The sequence below is a fragment of the Callithrix jacchus genome, chromosome 4, assembly GCF_049354715.1.
Source record: "Callithrix jacchus isolate 240 chromosome 4, calJac240_pri, whole genome shotgun sequence".
Taxonomy (NCBI): domain Eukaryota; kingdom Metazoa; phylum Chordata; class Mammalia; order Primates; family Cebidae; genus Callithrix; species Callithrix jacchus.
In genome coordinates this window covers 38,704,609-38,724,406 of record NC_133505.1, presented here as the reverse complement: position 1 = coordinate 38,724,406, position 19,798 = coordinate 38,704,609, and the positions used below count along the sequence as shown (strand labels likewise).

Below are 19,798 nucleotides of genomic sequence, written 5' to 3'. Positions count from 1 at the left end.
GGCTCCCCTGCCCAAAGGCTGTTCAGTGCCACGGGCAGAATTATATGCCCTTATCCAGGCCCTGTGTCATGCAGAAAATAAAGTGGCCGATATCTACACTGATTCCAAGTACACCTTTGCAACCGTCCGCATACACAGGACAACACACAAGGAAAGAGGACTGCTGACAGCAGGGGGAAAGGAAGTCAAAGGCAAGGAAGAAGTCCTCTAATTGCTAGAAGCAGTTTGGAAACCGAAAGAGGTAGCTGTTGTATGTTGTAAGGGCCACCAAAGAGGAACGGGTCTCATCTCCACGGAAACCAGCCAGCCGACCAAGAAGCTAAAGCATCCGCAAGGCAGGAAGATCCAGCACAACCCCCCCCCCGCCCACTTATTCACAGTCACCCCTTGACTCCTCGAGGATTTGGGAAACCCAGGGTACCTCAAGAAGGAAAATAAATGGGCGCAACAGGAGGGGGTGAAACAGAGCACAGAGGGATGGTGGCTGCTCGCTGACAACAGACCCGTGGTGCCCCCAAAATCTGGCTCCACTGTCATTACTCAGTGCCACAGTCTCACCCACCTAGGAAGACTGCCCTGGGAACCCTACTCAGCAGATATTACTACACTGCACGCTCCCTAAACTTTGTGCTGCAGGGAGCAACCAGTGCCTAACCTGTGCTAAGAACAACCCCACACAGCGACTGAAACCCATTCCAGGGGTGCAATGGGTGGGGACTACCCCTTTAAGACGTAGAGGTGGACTTCACTGAAATCAAGCCCAGTAAAGGGTACAAAGACCTACTGGTCCTTGTATGCACACACACAGGTTGGGCGGAGGCACTCCTGACAAAGACTGAAAGGGCCCGAGAAGTGGAGAAAATCTTACTCCGCGAAATTGTTCCCTGGTACAGGTTTCCACTCACCTTACACAGTGACACTGGGCCAGTGTTCATGGCAGAGATCGTCCAAACCCTCACAAATGCACTCAAGATCAAGTGGAAACTTCCTACAGATGACAGGCCGCAAAGTTCAGGGAAAGTGGAGCGCGTAAATCGAACCCTAAAGGTTATGCTGGCAAAGCTCTACCAAGAGACCCAGGCTCCCTGGGTAGACATGCTCCCCTAGCCCTGCACACCAGGACCCACCGGCTACTCACCCTTTGAGATTCTCTTCAGGAGGCCTCCCCTGCCTTAGTCAGCAAAGTAGGGGAGTCCTCAGACAGCTAGGAGAAACAGACATATCATCTCAGTTACAGGCATTGGGGAAAACACTGTCCCAGGTCAACCGGTTTGTAATGGAGAGAGCACCCATCTCCCTGGCCAATCCAGTGCATCCTTCCAACCTGGGGACCAAGTCTGGGTAAAGGGCTTGAAAAAGGAATGCTCCAACCTGTCTGGACAGGGCCCCATACTATAATCCTTATCACTCCAACTGCTCTCAAAGTTACAGGAATCATTCCGTGGATTCACCATTCCAGAGCCATAACGGCCCATCCGGACACATCCCCAGACCTGTGGACTGCACATCCAGACCCCCAGTGCCCTGTGAAAATCACATTCCAGCGAGCCGAGTCCTGAGGACTTGTCAAGCCCTGCTCTAGTCACGCAACTGGAAGCTGACTAGTCAATGCACGGCCGAAGCTTGAGGAGTCTTCACTGAATAAGCAGATGTGGACTGATTTTAGTACTTGGTGCTATTCAGGCAGTGCTTACTGTTCTGCCATTGTGCTGTCATTGCTGCCGTCCCTTGAAGGACATTCCTTGCCCATGCCTAGTGCAGAATGTTACTTTCGGTTTTGTTCATGATGGCCTTCATGACAAACTTAGTAAGGGGGGATGGTCTAAATAAGCATCCTATCTACACCCATCCTACATGGATGCCGTCAGCTTTGCTCCTTCCCCTCCTCCTTCCCTGCGGGATCCTAGTTCACTCGCACCCATCATGCCTGGAAACATGCAAAATCAAAGGCATTTCACCCCCTACTCCTATATGAAGGCCACCTGCTATCAGCGAGGCAGCCCTAAACTCTGCATAAGCCTGGACTTAAAAACCTGTTGGACAGGAAAAATGGAAAAATCTGATTGCCCAATCGTGCAATACCACAGGTGGGGTCAGGACCACAGGACCTATTACACCTATTATGGGATGTCAGATGGCTCAGGGGTTCAAGACCAGCCCTGAACAAAACAAATCCAAGAGGTTAAGAATGAACTTATTAAACTAGCCAGGGCTACGCCTGAGCCCCATAGAAGCATAAATCTCTCAGCAATCAGAAGGCTTACACAGCCCTTAGAAACTGATGCCCAATTGACTCGAATTCTAAACACAACTTATCAGTATATACAAGGGGACACTAACCTCACTAATTCTTGCTGGTTGTGTCTACCACTCCAACAGGGAATATTTATGGCTACTCCAGTCCCTGATGGTTGGAATCTCTCCTGGACATAAGCCAACCAAATGGCTCTGCTGGGACCAGTAGCCGAGAATGTACTCATGAAGGTCAAAACCAACTTCACCTGTGTGCAAAGTCCCAGAGGGAACTTGCCAGTCAGCAACCTCTCAAACCTCCCTTCCACTACTACTGTTAACCTCTTCCAGTGTGCCTCCCCCAACCCCGGGTATCTTCTTCCTATGTGGCAGACAGGCATATACTTGTTGAGGCAGAAATTGGACCGGAGTATGTAACTGAGCATTCTTAATCCCAGAAACCTCAGTTTCTTGCCACAGACCAAGAAATTGAGATGGCTCTAAATCCCCCCTACCAGTCCAAATGAGCTGTATTGCTTCCCCTCCTGGTAGGAACTGGCATAGCAGCTGGAGTAGGCACTGGAATAGGAGGCATCAGCACTTCAGCCCACTTCTTTCATAAACTGTCCTGGGGACCAGGCACAGTCGCTCACGCCTATAATCCCAGCACTTTGGGAGGCTGAGGTGGGTGGATCACAAGATCAAGAGATCGAGACCATCCTGGTCAACAAGGTGAAACCCCGTATCTACGAAAAATACAAAAATTAGCTGGGCATGGTGATGCATGCCTGTAGTCCCAGCTACTCGGGATGCTGAGGCAGGAGAATTGCTTGAACCCAGAAGGTGAAGTTGCAGTGAGCCGAGATCGTGCCATTGCACTACAGTCTGGGTAACAACAGCAAAACTCCATCTCAAAAAACAAAAACAAAACAAAAAAAACTGTCCTGGGAACTCAATGAGGACATGGAAAGCGTGGCCAACTCCCTAATGTCCTTGCAAAATCAGCTAAATTCCTTAGCAGCCATGGTTCTGCAAAACCACAGGGCCTTGGACTTATGGCTGAAGAAGGGGTTACCTGCCTCTTCTTGCAGGAAGAATGCTGTTACTATGTAAATCAGTCAGGAATTGTCATGGGAAAGGTCAAGGAATTGAGGAATCTCATTCAAAGGCTACATACTGAGTCAGAAAGCCTCTGGGGCTCCCCAGGACTTGGAACTTGGACTCAATGGGTCCTGCCTGTCTTAGGGCCTGTACTAATGCTTTTCCTGGCCCTCACCTTCAGCCCCTGGCTAGTCAGTGCACTCCAGCGCTTCGAGGCCACAGTAGTCAAGAAAACAACAGCCCAACTGCCACTAAACTCAGCTGAACTATAAAGGTGATGCTCCATATAGTTCATAAAACAGCATCAAAGGGGGAATGAAGTGGAAAGTTTGTGAAAAATCTCCTGATTGTCCGACTAACCACCACTATCTGCTTCTGTACGCTCACTTCCTGCTTGCTAACTAGGAAGTCCCTTGAGAAACTGCCACATTGCCTAAAACCTTCAGTTACTCCCCCTGCACCCAACCTATAAAAGCTGTGTGCTGTTCCAGGCCAGGGCCAGACCTTTGGGTGCGAACCTGTCTGGGCCCACCGGCATAATAAACTGTGTTCCTCTGACCCTCTGACTGACGTTTGGGTTTCTTGTCAGGTGAAATTCTTCCACAACAGAACTAGTTATATTCCCACCAGCAGTGTAAGTGTTCCTATTTCTCCGTAGACTTGTCAGCATCTATTGCTTCTTGACTTTTTAGTAATTGCCATTCTGACTGGTGAGAGATGGTATCTCACTGTGGTTTGTTTTGCATTTCTCTAACCATCAGTGATGTGAAGCTTTTTAAAATATATTTCTTGGCCACAAAAATGTCTTCTTCTGAGAAGTGTCTGTTCATATCCTTTGCCCGCTTTTGAATGGTGCTGTTTGTTTTCTTATAAATTTGTTTAAGCTCCTTTTAAACAAATATGTGAGCTCTCATCATTCTTGTTTAAACACCAAAAAGGCATCCTCACCAGTGCAACATGGCAAGAAAATGAAATAAAGGACCAATAAAAGAAGTGGGCACGGTGGCTCATGCCTGTAATTGCTACATTTTGGGAGGTTGAGGTTGGAGAATCACTTGAGTTCAGGCATCTGAGACCAACCTGATGGTGAGACCTCATCTCTACCAAGTAAAAATAATTTTAAAAGGAAAAAGATCAATGGATGGGAAAGAAAGAAAGGAATGTCTTTCTTTGTCACCAGCTTCACTGCATACGTAGAAAACACTAAAGAATTCTGAAAAAGTTTCTGGAATTAATCCCTGAATTTGCAAAATAGTTCATAAAATATATGTCATAAGTCACTGAGATGAACATGAAAAGATAGCAAACAATACTAGTCATCAGAGAAGTGAAAGTAAAAACCACAATGAGAAACCACCACACATCACCTAGAATAGGTAAAGTTAAAAAGACATACGATAAATCTAAATACTGGCAAGAATATGGAAAAAATAGAAAATATATGATAGTACTGGTGGGAATGCAAAAAATGTTGCAGCTGATTTGTAAAGCGGTTTGGCAATTTCTTATACAGCTGCCCATCCATTATCACATGACCCAGCAATCCCGCAAATATGTATTTATCTAAAAGAAGTAAAAATGTAAGGCCACACTTGTGAGCAGTTATTTATAGTGGCTTCATTAATAACACACCGTAACTGGAGTAATCCCTATGTCTATCAACTGGAGAATAGAGAAACCAGTGAATAAACTGGGATTCCAGCAATACTCGGCAGCTGCTATAATTTCAAACATTGTTATGCTGAGTGAGAGACCAAACAAAGGACTGCATCACATATGATCGCATGTCCATGAAATTCTAGAAATTTCACTTTTGCAGTGAAAGCAAGTGGAGCAGTGGGTGAGGGTGGGAAGAAAGGATTAAATAGAAAGGGAAAGAAAGGAAATTTTTAGGGAAAAGAAACTGTTCTCTACAGTGCCACAATTCTGGAGTGACTGGGTTATGGGAACTAAGGAGAGAGGAGGGTGTGGGGGATGAGGGGGCAGAGAGAAGGGCTGGGGAAGCAGGAGGTGAGGAAACGGAGCAGGGGAAAGGACTCTAAAGCAGTGGAGAAGCCGAGCAGGGGCTTCTTTGCATGTGGTGTTTCTCTACTGACCAGTGTGGAGTTACACGACTACAAATAATTACCAATATTCACCAAAAAGCACAGATAAAACTGGTAAATTTTTTATTTGTAAATGCCCTAATAAGCAAAAAAAAAAAGCAGGGCAGGGGGAAGAAGGCAAAAAATAAAGACATTTTTAGATCATCAAAACCATAAAATTCATTTCCTAGGCATCCTGTACTACATGTAATTTTAAAGGAAATTCTTCAGGCTGAAGGGAAATGATACTAGATGGTGACCCAGATACACAGAAAGGAACAATTAACAGAAATGAGGCACACACACATATCACATACACACTCATTTTCTTCATTTCCTGAAGGCATATGACTGCTTGTCTACAACAAAAAGTATTACACTGTATCATTGAGTATATAATGTAGATTGATGTAATAAACACAACAATAACAGCATAATGATAGGTTAAATGAAACGATACCATTTCAAGTGTCCTTTATTTTGCTGGATGTACTTTAACATTATTACCTCAATTTCACTGTGAAAAGTCAAGAAATCAAGTTTCCATTCTTAGAACAATAAAAAATCAGTGTAAAGAAATATAGCTAAAAGCCACTGGGAGAATTAAAACCATAAACTAAAAAGTGTTTCCTTGACACATAAGAAAGTAGCAAAGGAGGAACAGAAACTGTGAGATATGAGACAAATTGAAAACGTATAGCGAAATGGTAGACCAGAATCCAACCATTGTAAGTGAAGAAATGACACGACCTGAGTCACATTAGCAGGAGGGCTAAGCACTGTGGGGAGGACAGACATGGGCAGGAAGTGAGGGACAGTGTTAGTGCCACAATTCAGGAGTGACCGGGTGGTGGGGCTAAGGGAAGAGGAGGATGTGAGGGATGATGGGGCAGAGAGAAGGGCGGGAGAAGCTGGAGGAGAGGAAAAGGAGAGAGGAAAGAATTCTGAAGCAGTGGAAAAGCCTAGGAGGGGGTTCTTTGCATTCGGGTATTTAATATAGTTTGTGGAACTGCCTAAGAACTAATGGCCTCCTTAAGATGAAAAAAAAAAAGGGTTCCAAAATACTAAGCTTCCAAATAAAATATGCACACTGCTTAGATGTGCATCATTCACAAAAACAGGCAGCGCTGGAGCGTTGGTGAAGAGCACTGGGACTGCATGGAGCACTCGCAACTTTGAGTGATGACTACAGGCTCCTGGTTGCAAAACACAGTAACAAACCTGCTTCTTTGTATTCAGGAGATGTTTTAAACTCACACAGGGAAACTCAGGCAAGGGAATGAAGATAATGTTAAATGCAACAACCAGAGTCACAGATCCTTAGTCTGGAAAATTAAAACTTAGCTTTGAGAGTTTAATTGCGATGCTGTTTTGACACAGATCTTTTGCAGATTGGAATTCTAACCATTCAGGGATTACCAATATTGCGCTACCGACTGTATTAATAAACAAAAAGGAAACTGGTCTCTATGAGAATCTCTATCTGGTGCCTTCAGACAAAACTTCACCAGGTTTAAAGAGAAAACCCCTGTCTCTACACCTCCATTCCCAGGGCGAGCTCACTCTCTGGCATCAAGTTTCCCGTGGTGAGTCTCCGTGTACAAGAGAGCGGGAGAGGTAAGGAATGGGAGGCTGGGAGTCCAGTTCAGGGTCAGGAATTCCAGGAGGAAAAGTGATGGGCGCAGCCTTGGAGTCTCTGCCTCTCCCTGGTTTCCATAGGTCAGGACTCATGCAATCAGTGTGACAAAGAGGCTTGTGAGGGATCCCGACAAAGTCCCAGCTCCTAGGCGTGGGTCTCAGGGTGTCAGGCTCCAAGGGCTGCGTCTGCTTTGGGGAGGTGCAGCGTTGTGGATTCCCCACTTCCATGTGTTTCACTACTTCTCCCAACCTGTGTCGGTCCTTCTTCCAGGATACTCACCAGGCGACCCCAGTTCCCACTCCCATTGGGTATCGGGTTTCTAGAGAAGACAATCCCCACGTACTCACCGGGACTTGGATTCTCCCCAGACACTGAGGCTGGGGTCGTGGTGCCTCGAACACTCCTCCTACTGTTCTCAGGGACCCTGGACCTGACCGAGACCAGGGCGGGTGAGTGCGGGGTTGGGAGGGAAATGGCCTCTGCTGGGAGGAGAGAGGGGCCCGCCTGGCGGGGCCTCAGGGGCGCCGGGAGGAGGGTTGGGCGGGTCTCAGCCTCTCCTTGTCCCCAGGCTCCCACTCCTTGAGGTATTTCGGCACTGCCTTGTCACGGCCCGGCTACGGGGAGCCCTGCTTCATCGCCGTGGGCTACGTGGACGACACGCAGTTCGTGGGGTTCGACAGCGACGCCGAGAGTCCGAGGATGGAGCCGCGGGAGCCGTGGGTAGAGCAGGAGGGGCAGGAGTATTGGGACCGGGAGACGCGGAGAGCCATGGCCAAGGCACAGACTTTCCGAGGGAACCTGCGGATCCTGCGCGGCTACTACAACCAGAGCGACTACAACCACAGCGAGGCCGATAAGCGACCCCTCCCATCCCCCACGGACAGCCCGGGTCCCCCAGAGTCTCCGGGTCCGAGGTCCACCCCGGGGCTGCGGGACCCGCCCAGACCCTCGACCCAGGAGAGCTCCAGGCGCCTTTACCCGGTTTCATTTTCAGTTTAGGCCAAATAGCCCGCGGGTTGGTCCGATCGGGGGCGGTGCTTGGTGGGCGGGGCTGACCTCGGGGACCGGGCCAGGGTCTCACACCATCCAGGGGATGATTGGCTGCGATGTGGGGCCGGATGGGAGCTTCCTCCTCGGGTATCTCCAGTTCGCCTACGACGGCAAGGATTACATCTCTATGAACTAGGACCTGCGCTCCTGGACCGCCGCGGACACGGCGGCTCAGAACACCCAGCTCAAGTTCAAGGTGGCCAAAGTGGCTGAGCAATCGAGAGCCTACCTGAAGGGCGAGTGCGTGGAGTGGCTCCGCAGGCACCTGGAGAACGGGAAGGAGACGCTGCAGCGCGCGGGTCCCAAGGGCAGTGGGGAGCTGTCCCCATCTCCTGTAGAACTCCCAGACGGGCCTCCCACGAGGAAAAGAGGAAAATGGGATCAGCACTAGAATATCGCCCTCCCTTGAATGGAGAATGGCATGAGTTTTCCTGAGATTTCTCTGAGGCCCCCCTCTACTCTCTAAGACAATTAAGGGATGACGTCTATGAGGAAATGGAGGGAAAGACAGTCCCTGGAATAATGATCAGGAGTCCCCTTTGACCCCTGCAGCAGCCTTGGGCGCCGTGACTTTTTCTCTCGGGCCTTGTTCTTTGCCTTAACACTCAACGTGTTGGAAAGTCTGATTCTAGCTTTTCTGAGTCCCTTGGCCTCCACTCAGGTCAGGATCAAAAGTCGCTGTTTCTGTCTCAGAGACTAGAACTTTCCACGGAATAGATTATCCCAGGTGTCTGTGTCCAGGCTGGGATCTGGGTTCTGTGCTCCCTTCCCCACCCCAGGTGTCCTGCCCATTCTCAGGATGGTCACATAGGTGCTGCTGGGGTGTCCCATGAGAGTTGAAAAGTACCTGAATATTCTAATTCTTCCTGTCAAACCCCTCAAAGACGCACGTGACCCACCACCCCGTCTGTGACCATGAGGCCACCCTGAGGTGCTGGGCCCTGGGCTTCTACCCTGTGGAGATCGCACTGACCTGGCAGTGGGATGGGGAGGACCACACCCAGGAAACCAAGCTTGTGGAGACCAGGCCAGCAGGGGACGGAACCTTCCAGAAGTGGGCAGCTGTGGTGGTGCTTTGTGGAGAAGAGCAGAGATACACGTGCTATGTGTAGCACAAAGGGTTGTCGGAGCCCCTCACCCTGAGATGGGGTAAGGAGGGGGATTTGGGATCATGTATCTTCTCAGGGAAAGCAGGAGCCCCCCTGGAGCCTTCAGCAGGGTCGTGGCTGAGGCCTGGGGGTCAGGGCCCCTCACCTTCCCCTCCTTTCCCAAAGTCGTCTTCCCAGCCCACCATCCTCATTGTGGGCATCACTGCTGGCCTGGCTGTCCTAGGAGCTGTGGTCAGTGGGGCAGTGGTCGCTGCTGTGATGTGGAGGAGGTTGAGCTCAGGTAGGGAAAGGATGAATGGGTAGGGTCTGGGTTTTCTTGTCCCTTTGGGGGTTTCAAGCCTCAGGTAGAAGTGTGTCCTGTCTCATTACTGGGCAGGACCATCCACTCACGGGCCGACCCAGCCCGGAGCCCTGTGTGCCAGCACTTATTTTTTCGGGAAGCACATGTGACAATGAAGGACAGATGTATCACCTTGATGACTGTGGTGCTGGGGTCCTGATTCCAGCATTCACAAGTCAGGGGAAGGTCCCTGCTAAGGACAAACCTGAGGAGGGCAGTTGGTCCAGGACCCACACCTGCTTTCCTCATGTTTCCTGATCCTGCCCTAGGTCTGTAGTCATAGTTCTGGAAACTTTTCTTGGGTCCAAGACTAGGAGTTTCCATTAAGATCTCATGGCCCTGCCTCCTCCCAGTCCTTCCATAGGATGTTTTCTTCCTACAGGTGGAAAAAGAGGGAGCTACTCTCAGATGTGTGTAAGTGGTGGGGGCGGGAGTGTGGAGGAGCTCACTGACCCTATAATTCCTCCTGGCCCACATCTCCTGCGGGCTCTGACCAGGTCCTGTTTTTTTCCTACCCCAGGCAGCGACAGTGTCCAGGGCACTGATCTGTCTCTCAGGGCTTGTAAAGGTGAGACGCTGGGGGTCTGAAGTGGGCAGGGTTAGGGGCAGAGGGGACAGGACTGGGTAATGGGGATTCTTTGATTGGGACATTTCAAGTGTGTGGTGGGCTGTTCAGAGTGTCATCACTTACTGTGACTGACCTGAATTTGTTCATGACTATTGTTTTCTGTAGCCTGAGACAGCTGCCTTGTGTGGGACTGAGATGTGGGATTTCTTCACACCTCCTCTTTGTGACTTCAGGAGCCTCTGGCATCCCTTTCTGCAAAGGCATCTGAATGTGTCTGTGTCCCTGTTAGCATGACATAAAGAGGTGGAGAGACAGCCCACCCCATGTCCACCATGACCCCTGTCCCCACGCTGACCTGTGTTCCCTCCCCAGTCATCTTTCCTGTTCCAGAGAGGTGGGGCTGGGCATCTTCATCTCTGTCTCAACTTCATGGTACATTGAGCTGCAACCTCTAATTTTCCTAGTGAAAATAAGAATCTGAATATAAATGTGTTTTCTCTTGAATCTTGAACTCCCGACCTCAGGTGATCTGCCCGCCTTGGCCTCCAAAGTGCTTGGATTACAGGCGTGAGCCACTGTGCCCGGCCCCATAAATGTGTTTTCTCAAACACTTGCCATGAGAAGTTGATGGGTTAATTAAATAAGTGAATTCCGAAAATATGAGAGAGGAAATAAAGACCTGAGAACCTTCCAGAATCCATGTGTTTACTGTGCTGAGTCTGTTGCAGGTGGGGATGGAGAAGGCTGTGAGGAGCCGAGTGTGGATGGGGCCCGGGCACAGTTGCTGTTGAGTCCATCAGGGACTTTTTGTGGTCAGTCCTCAGCTGGGTCAGCTTCACTGCTCCACTCTCCTTGTCCCTTGTCTAGCAGGAGCTGTGACCACAAAGGCTCATACGTCGCCCAGGGCGGCCTCTGTGTTTGTCTCTGTGTTTCTGAGACAAATTTTCAGACCCATTTAGTTCCTGCCCTTCTGGGGCTCCTCTTCTGCTCTGCTCTCCTGCCCTCTCTCCCTGCACTGGTTCTAGTGATCTTGGTGTTGGCTCCAATCTCAACTCAAGAATCTAAAGCAGAGGCTAATTTAGATTCATATGTGTTTGTAAAATTAGATCCACAGTCAAAAATTGTTCTTTCCTGAAGACAGAAACCCGATTGCATGCGGGATGGGGGGTGGAGGGATGAGAGGGTGGGAGGAGGGTGGGGGAGGGAGGACGTACAAGCAGTACCCGTGAGGAAAGCACAAGCAGCTTCGATGTCAGCCTAGGGAGACCTTGTGCTGTAGCTGCCACAAAACAGCACTTGGCCTGAGGCTATGTTAATAAAGATGCTGCCTTTAAAATAGGAGGTGCTCTACAGTGATGATTCATTCAACTGAGCTTTGGTGTTGGCCAGTCATAGTACAGAATGGTTCTGCATCTGGGAACATCACTGAAGTAAAATGAGAAAAATCTCTGGCATTTTGGAGCATGTGTTCCAGTGGGAAGAGGCAGACGATAGATACACTATAACCAGAGTAAGGAAGGAAAGTGCTAGAAGGTGGGAAGTGCAGTGAGGCAGGTGATCCAGGGTGTGGACAGTGGGGACAGGGAAGGTGGCTTCTATGCTGGGTGGTCAGCATGTGCCTTGTTGCAAACCTGACCTTTGAGGGACATGTGAGTGTCCACAAGGATGTTTGGGGAAGTTCTTTCCAGGCAGGGGAAACTCCAGGGCAAATGCACTAGGGCAGGAAGGTGTCTGAGTTCCCATAAGAGCAAGAAGGCCAGGAGGGCTGGACAGAGAGAAACTAGATGAGGTCAGAGGTGTGATCAGCGCAGGTGGGCTTGAAGCAGGTGGGGTTGGATCTGACCCTTGTTTTGAGTGAGAGGGGAGTTAGAGGACAGGTTTGAGCAGAAGAGGGACATGTTATGACTTATTTTTTAAAAGGATCTCTCTGCTGTGCTGAGAACAGAATTGAGAGGCAAGTGACGAGTGAGGCAGAAGGGAGAATAGTGGGAAGTGAGTATAGTAGTCCAGGCTGGAGATGTCATTACCTTGACTGGGATGTGAGCTGTGGAAATAGTGGCATATGAGGAGATTCTGGATGCATTTGAAGATGGACTCACAGCATTTGTCAACAGATTGTATCTGTGATGTGAGAAAGAAAAATCAATAGTTGTAAAATGAGTGAGTAGAAGGAAGGGTGGAGCTGCTGTCAGTAGAGATGGGGGGACTCTGGCAGGAGCATACTGAGGAGGGTGCATCCCAGGCACTCAGTGGAGGAGATATCTCCTAGGAATGCAGGTGAGGGAGCCGGGGTGGCAGTTGGACAGACAACTCCAGAGTTTAGGAGAAAGGACTGGGCTGGAGAAGTAGACTTAGGAGGTCACACCATATAAACGATACTTAAAACCTCAAGCAAGGATGAGGGCACAAAGGCCTCATCCAAGTGATTGATAGTGATTGACGGTGGAAAAGAATGAGCGCAGGGGCTGAACCCTGGACCTCTAGTTCTAAGGGATCTGATCAGATCATACCCAGAGCAGACTGCACAGTTCTGACCCCACGCCTAGAGGACACTTAGACAAGGACCTCCCATGTGCACAGGAATCACCTGGACGTGGTGTTGAGATCCAGGAAGTCTGGAGCCAAGCAAGAGACTCTGGAGTTATGACAAGGCTGGAGCTCCTGCTGCTGGTCTCCAGATGACACTTGGAATAGAAAGAACACGTGGATCCCACGTCTGTGCATCAGCCTCACCTGTAGGGCTTGTTATATAAATGATTCCTCGGTCTTGTGCGTAATTCTGTGAAACAGGGGTTCTGGGGAGTGGCCTGAGGATTTTCTAAGTCCCACCAGCAATCCTGTTGCTCAGCCAGATTGGGAAACACTGACATCAGTGATCAGAGAGTGCCCAGGGTGGATGGGTCAGGTGGGTTTTCAAACCTTGGTTAAAATGTTTTTTTCCCTCAGAAAGAAAAGGGAGGATGTGTATCATCAGTTATGAGACGTGATATTCCCTGTTGATCTCTCCACCATGGGGCAGAGGCCAGATAGACAATTCCGGATGTGGCTCTCACACAAAGAACAACTCTGAATGCTGCTCTGACACTGCCCCACACATTGATTTCTCACTCACTTCTTCGAGCAAACTGTGGAAAACAAATTTCCATAATTTATACATAAAGTTGTATATCTAGTATTAGGGGTTAATTTTATTGTGGGGAAGGCCACAGAATGAGACTAGAAACTACACATCTAGGAACAGAATCCACAGCCCACCCTGGATCAGGTCCCTCCTAGGAACAACTGCCCTGCTGCTGAAGACAGATGCCACTGCTCACACCTCTGACACCCTGGTGCTGGACACTGGACCCCGAGGCTAGGACAGATGTCACTGCTGCATCTGGAAACTGGACATCACCACTGCCACTCAGCCACATTTACTAAAATGCATTCTGCACAGTCCTAGCTCTCTGTGCCACCTCATTCTGGCTCAGAGTTTGGCACTGATACAGGAGTTAAAAAGAAATTATTTAGGCAGGTTGTGTGGGTACAGAAGACTCCATAAGGTTTTCTTTTTAATAAAGCGCATTCCCCAAATCATGTTCTTTACTAAGAAAGAGCCTGTAAAATCAAGCTTCACGCATAGACAAGCAAGCTGGAAGCTCTCACAGGTGAATGCGGCAGCTGTGCCAATAGAAAAAGGACACCTGGGACTAGGCATGTTCACAATGGTGGTTCCATCTTCCTTTCTCTTTGCCAGCCCCATTTACTGTAAGGAGCAGACAATGTGGTGCTGGCTAAATGGAAAGTCCATTTGCATAATAGGATTAGGATGGGGTAAATATCACACCTGGTCCAACCAACCTGTGGGGCCTACATAAATCAGACACCGTCTCCTCAAGGCTGAATATAAAATTTGGGGCACTCTTATTCTGGGCCAGAATTCTCTTGCAAGAGAGAGCTGTTCCCCTTTGTCTTTCTTTTGCCCATTACACCTCTGCTCCTAAACTCACTCCTCGTGTGTTTGTGTGCTTAATCTCCTCCCAACACTTTACATACTGTAAACGAAAAATATACTTCAAAGCCACCCCTCCCAACCATCTTAATGGACACACTCAGCCAGGGCACTCAACAGTTCACCTGGAAGACCGGCTCAGGCCATCATGGGAAGCAGGTGTTGAACATGTCTCATTATGTCCCCTTCCCTTTTGGAATTCAGGAAAAGCTGACCAGCATTTACCATCAGCATAGACCTTAAGTCTCATCAGAAACATTTCCAACCTATTCTCTCTGAAGCCTGCCACCTGGAAGCCTCATCTGCATGATAAAATTTTGGACTCCACAACCTCTTATCATAACACAGACATTCCTTTCTATTGATAATAACTCAACCAGTTGCCAATCAGAACATTTGAAAATCTACCTATATCCTAGAAGCACTACCTCCACCCCCACTTGCTTTAAATTGTTCTGTCTTATCAATATCGTGAAAATGGCCATACTGCCCAAAGTAACTTACAGTTTCAACACTATCCCCATCAAGCTACCAATGACCTTCTTCACAGAACTGGAAAAAAACACCTTAAACTTCATATGGAACCAAAAGAGATCCCGCATAGCAAGTCAATTCTAAACAAAAAAGAACACAGCAGGAGGCATCTCACTACTGGACTTCAAAGTATACTACAAGGCTACAGTAATCAAAACAGCATGGTACTGGTACAAAAACAGAGATATAGACCAATGGAACAGAACAGAGGCATCAGAGGCAACACAACATATCTACAACCATACGATCTTTGACAAACCTCACAAAAACAAGCAATGGGGAAAGGATTCCCTGTTTAATAAATGGTGTTGGGGAAACCGGCTAGCCATGTGCAGAAAGCAGAAACTGGACCCTTCCTGACACCTTACACTAAAATTAACTCCAGATGGATTAAAGACTTAAAGATAAGACCTAACACCATCAAAACCCTAGAAGAAAATCTAGGCAAAACCATTCAGGACATAGGCATAGGCAAGGACTTCATGACCAAAACACCAAAAACATTGGCAACAAAAGCCAAAATAGACAAATGGGACCTAATCAAACTCCACAGCTTCTGCACAGCAAAAGAAACAGCCATTAGAGTGAATTGGCAACCAACATAATGGGAAAAAATTTTTGCAGTTTACCTATCTGACAAAGGGCTGATATCCAGAATTTGCAAAGAACTAAAAGAGATTTACAAGAAAACAAACAAGCCCATTCAAAAGTGGGCAAAGGATATGAACAGACACTTTACAAAACAAGACATACATGAGGCCAACAAACATATGAAAAATTGCTCATCATCACTGGCCATTAGAGAAATGCAAATCAAAACTACATTGAGATACCATCTCACGCCAGTTAGACTGGTGATCATTAAAAAATCTAGAGACAACAGATGCTGGAGAGGATGTGGAGAAACAGGAACACTTTTACACTGTTGGTGGGAGTGTAAATTAGTTCAACCATTGTGGAAGACAGTGTGGCGATTCCTCAAGGACCTAGAAATAGAAATTCCATTTGACCCAGCAATCCCATTACTGGGTATATATCCAAAGGATTATACGTCATTCTACTATAAGGACACATGCATACAAATGTTCATTGCAGCACTGTTTACAATAGCAAAGACCTGGAACCAACCCAAATGCACATTGATGATAGACTGGACAGGCAAAATGTGACACATACACCATGGAATATTATGCAGCCATCAAAAACAATGAGTTCGTGTCCTTTGTAGGGACATGGATGAACCCAGAGACCATCATTCTCAGCAAACTGACACAAGAACAGAAAATGAAATACCACATGTTCTCACTCATAGGTGGGTGTCGAACAATGAGAACACATGGACACAGGGAGGGGAGCACTACACACTGGGGTCTGTTGGGGGGAATAGGGGAGGGACAGCGGGGGCTGAGGAGTTGGGGAGGGATAGCATGGGGAGAAATGCCAGATATAGATGAATGGGAGGAAGGCAGCAAATCACACTGCCACGTGTGTACCTATGCAATTATCTTGCATGTTCTTCACGTGTACCCCAAAACCTAAAATGCAATAAAAATAAAAAAATAAATAAATAGTTCTGTCTTTCTGGACTGAATCAATGTATATCTTAAATGTATTTGATTAATGTCTAATATCTTCCTAAATTGTATAAAACCAATCTGCACCCCAACCACCTTGAATACATGTTCTCTGGGTCTCCTGAGTGCTGTGTCATGGGCCATGGTCACTTAGATTTGGCTCAGAATAAATCTCTTCAAATATTTTACAGAGTTTGACTCCTTTCATTAACACTGTGGAATTCTGATGTAGTAAGAGGGTTCAAGTGCTGAGCGTGAGGGTGAAAAAATAATAAAAAATTTTAATTATTGGAGCAATGATTCAAGATGAGTACTTTATCTGGTACATCTGGTACCTGGTAGGCACTTGGAGTGTCTGAATGAACCAGTGATAATAAATAACATCTTTCCACCCAATACCATGAAAATAAGTTGTTATGTCACGTGTTTGTCTATCCCAGTTCATACTATAGGCTATCGAAGTGGCATTGTGTGACAGTGGCATGGTTATTTACACGTCTTCCCTTGCCATTGTCTCTTACTAGAATTAAAAAACCCAAATTTGTAAGATCTCAGAGGATCTGGTTGCACACTGAGGTTTTATATTAATATCCATATTTTCTTGTGTGTGGAAATATTTCTGGGGAAAGAATCTCTAACATTTATTAGTTTTTTTTTGTGACCATCGCAAAAACCTCAAAAACACTAACTTTTAGTTTGGAAGTAGGACCACTTTACATCTGGACAATGAACAGCTGTTAGCAACCTGTGTTTAGCAAATTAGGGTCATGAAACAAATGTTTATGTTTTTTACCTTTTCCTCTGGGACTGAAGAAGGTAGAGTTTTACTTGCTTACTGTGACTGTAAGTTTCTCTCTGTAGGATGGTGATGAGGTTTTCCTCCACCCAAGTAATTTTCTGATTCACCAACAGCAGTTGAGAGTCCTAGAATTTGACCCACTTCTGACACTAACTACATAGAAGAAACTCCAGGTCCAGAAGGCTTCATTGATGGATTGTATGGAACATATAATTGAGAAATAATATCAATTTTACACACACTCTTTTAGAAATTAAAGGAGGCAACCATTTTCAACTCAATTTAAGAGGCCAACATTACTCAGGTTAAAAAAAAAGGAAGAAAGAAAGAAAACCCAGACAACAAAAAAGAACCACAAGCAACTCTTTGTCTTGAACCGAAACCTAAAATTCTATTCAAAAAGTTATTAAATTCAAATAAACATAAAAAGAACAATATGTCATGCCAGATTGTTTTTTATGGAGAAGTAAGTTTGGTTTAACACCTGCAAATTAAATAACACAACTCACTCAATTAATACAGTAAAAAGCAGGCTGGGTGCAGTGGCTCATGCCTGTCATCTCAGCACGTTGGGTGGCCAAGGTAGGCAGATTACTTTACGTCAGGAGTTTGGGACCAACCTGGCCAACGTGGCGAAACCCCATCTCTACTGGACGTGGTGGTGGGCGCCTGTAATCCCAGCTACTCAGGAGGCTGAGGCAGGAGTCTCTTGAATCCGGGAGGCAGAGGTTACACTGAGCCAAGATCGTGCCGCTGCACTCCAGCCTGTGTGAAAAAGTGAGACTCTGTCTCAAAAACAAACAAACAAACAAACAAAACTCCTAGTTTGCAGGAGACAATATTATGTAAGTGGAAAATCTTAAGGCAAATAAAACTTGTAGAATGAATAAGTGAATTTATCAAAATTTTCGGGTACAATTCTATACAAAAGTAAAGTATCTGCAAGTAATGTAAAATTAAAATGATGAAAAAATTTAAAATCCACTTATTAAACAATTATTAAAGTAATGCCATATTCAGGCATCGACTTGTTCGTAGTATGTATGATTTGTATACGAAGGTCTACATGGCCCCACTGAGAGAAAGTAAAGATCAAAATAAACAGAGAAATAATGTATTCAAGAACTGGAATCTCCAAAGTTATTAATGCCCCAAGATTGAGATATTAAATTTAGTGCCATATCAATTAAAACACTGGTGAGCTTTAAAAGAAATGTTTAAAGAAATTGGCAAGCTGAATCTACCATTTCTATGGGAATACAAATAACTTCAAATAGTCAAAATAATTTTTAAAAAGAAGCAATTTGGAGGCTACATGTGGAGTTATTTCAGGATTTACTATAAGCCTCTAATAATAAAAAGTAGTGTGACCTTGGCATAAAATAGGCATAAATCAATGGAACTGAATAAAGAGTACATGAGTAGACCCACACATACACGTCTGATCCCAACCCTGGCAAAGAGTCAGGGCGCCCTCTTGTATTCAGATTCCCGTTCTGCTACCGCGAGTCTAGGGAGACCCAGGGGAGGTCTTGGCTGAGCAGGTGAGATGGGAGCTCAGGGCCACTGTCCTTAACTCTGTGGCTACAGAAGGGTGCCGCCGTGCTGCTGTGGGATTCTAATGAGCAGCAGACAGGAGTGTGAAGTAAGTCAGGCAGAGATGGTTGAGCCGGGGCTGAGCATCAGTGGGGGTGAAGGGGCCTCTGAGCAGCAAGCGACCGCACAACGTTGGGAGGAGGGGAACGCTCTAGAGCCTTGTGCGGTCCCTGAGGTTTCTGTCTCCTCCCTGCAACTCCTCTCTCCAGTCCTTTGTGGCAACACTCTGGAAAACTGAAAAGAAGAAACATTTTCTTCTACTCCTTTCTTTTCAGTGCTCCTGTTTCATGTAACAGCAAAAACCACCGCATAACTTCTTTCCAGGAAGGATGCATGAGACTTGGTAAAGTGCTCATTTCTGCCAGAGGACCTGGCGTCTGGGGAGGGAGGAGAATTTCCCCTGTAATAACTTTGGAATGTTTTGAAGAATCTTTTCAAAACATGTTATGTGAAAAATTCCTCTCATTGGCAAGCCCCTCTTCAGTGACAGGCTCAGTTTATCCAGATGTGGGTTTGCAATGGGGCCAGGCTCAGGCCCTCCACGGCATTATTTATTTAGCACACCCAGGTGTCCACACCTCAGAGCCTCGGCACAGCGGCTCCCCTGCCTGGAAGCTCATCTTCGGGGCTCCCTCTCACCCTGACATTTTCCTCATTCCCACCAGAGCCTGTCCCTGCACTGTCCATTTCATGTGGCATCTCCCATCCCTCTGACCCCACCCTGCCTTGCTTTTTTTGTTCACTACCCTTTTACTAACATTTGAGAATTATGTATTTATTTTGAGAGATCGGGTTGTGCTCTGTCACCCAGGCTGGAGCAGGACGCAGGAGCTCCAGCTCTCTCTGAGGTTTCTGTTCTCCCTGCAACTTCTCTCTCCAGCCCCTTGAAAGCAACAATCTGAAAAGTAGAAGAAACATTTTATTTCACTCTCCATTGGTCAGGTTTCTTAAAACTCCCATTTACTCAGTTTTCTTTTATTCGGAAACAACATCTCCCTGTCCACATAATATTCTAAGGTGGGGACACGTGTATTGGCATTATCGAATCTGAGCACAGCTCCCCTGGGCCTCCGTCCCCTCAGCAGGGCAGAAGAGGGCCCCTGTATGGGGTCACATGTGGGACCCAGAAGTGGCTCCCCCTGCAGAAGGTGTCAGGGTAGACCTGAGACCTGGAATGA

The 19,798-nt window shown here is 47.0% G+C and overlaps 1 protein-coding gene and 1 pseudogene across 2 annotated transcripts in view; one reads left to right on the top strand and one right to left on the bottom strand.

Annotated features, from left to right (window-relative positions):
* Positions 1-19,798, bottom strand: part of LOC108590331 (putative uncharacterized protein C6orf52) — a 231,302-nt gene that overhangs the window by 68,245 nt on the left and 143,259 nt on the right. The gene's annotated exons all lie outside the window — the stretch shown is intronic.
* LOC100896345 (uncharacterized) lies at positions 1,855-10,819 on the top strand (annotated as a pseudogene). The gene is made up of 4 exons (XR_013534992.1): positions 1,855-2,087; positions 6,970-7,003; positions 7,205-7,505; positions 7,625-10,819. The product of XR_013534992.1 is annotated as an uncharacterized LOC100896345 (transcript).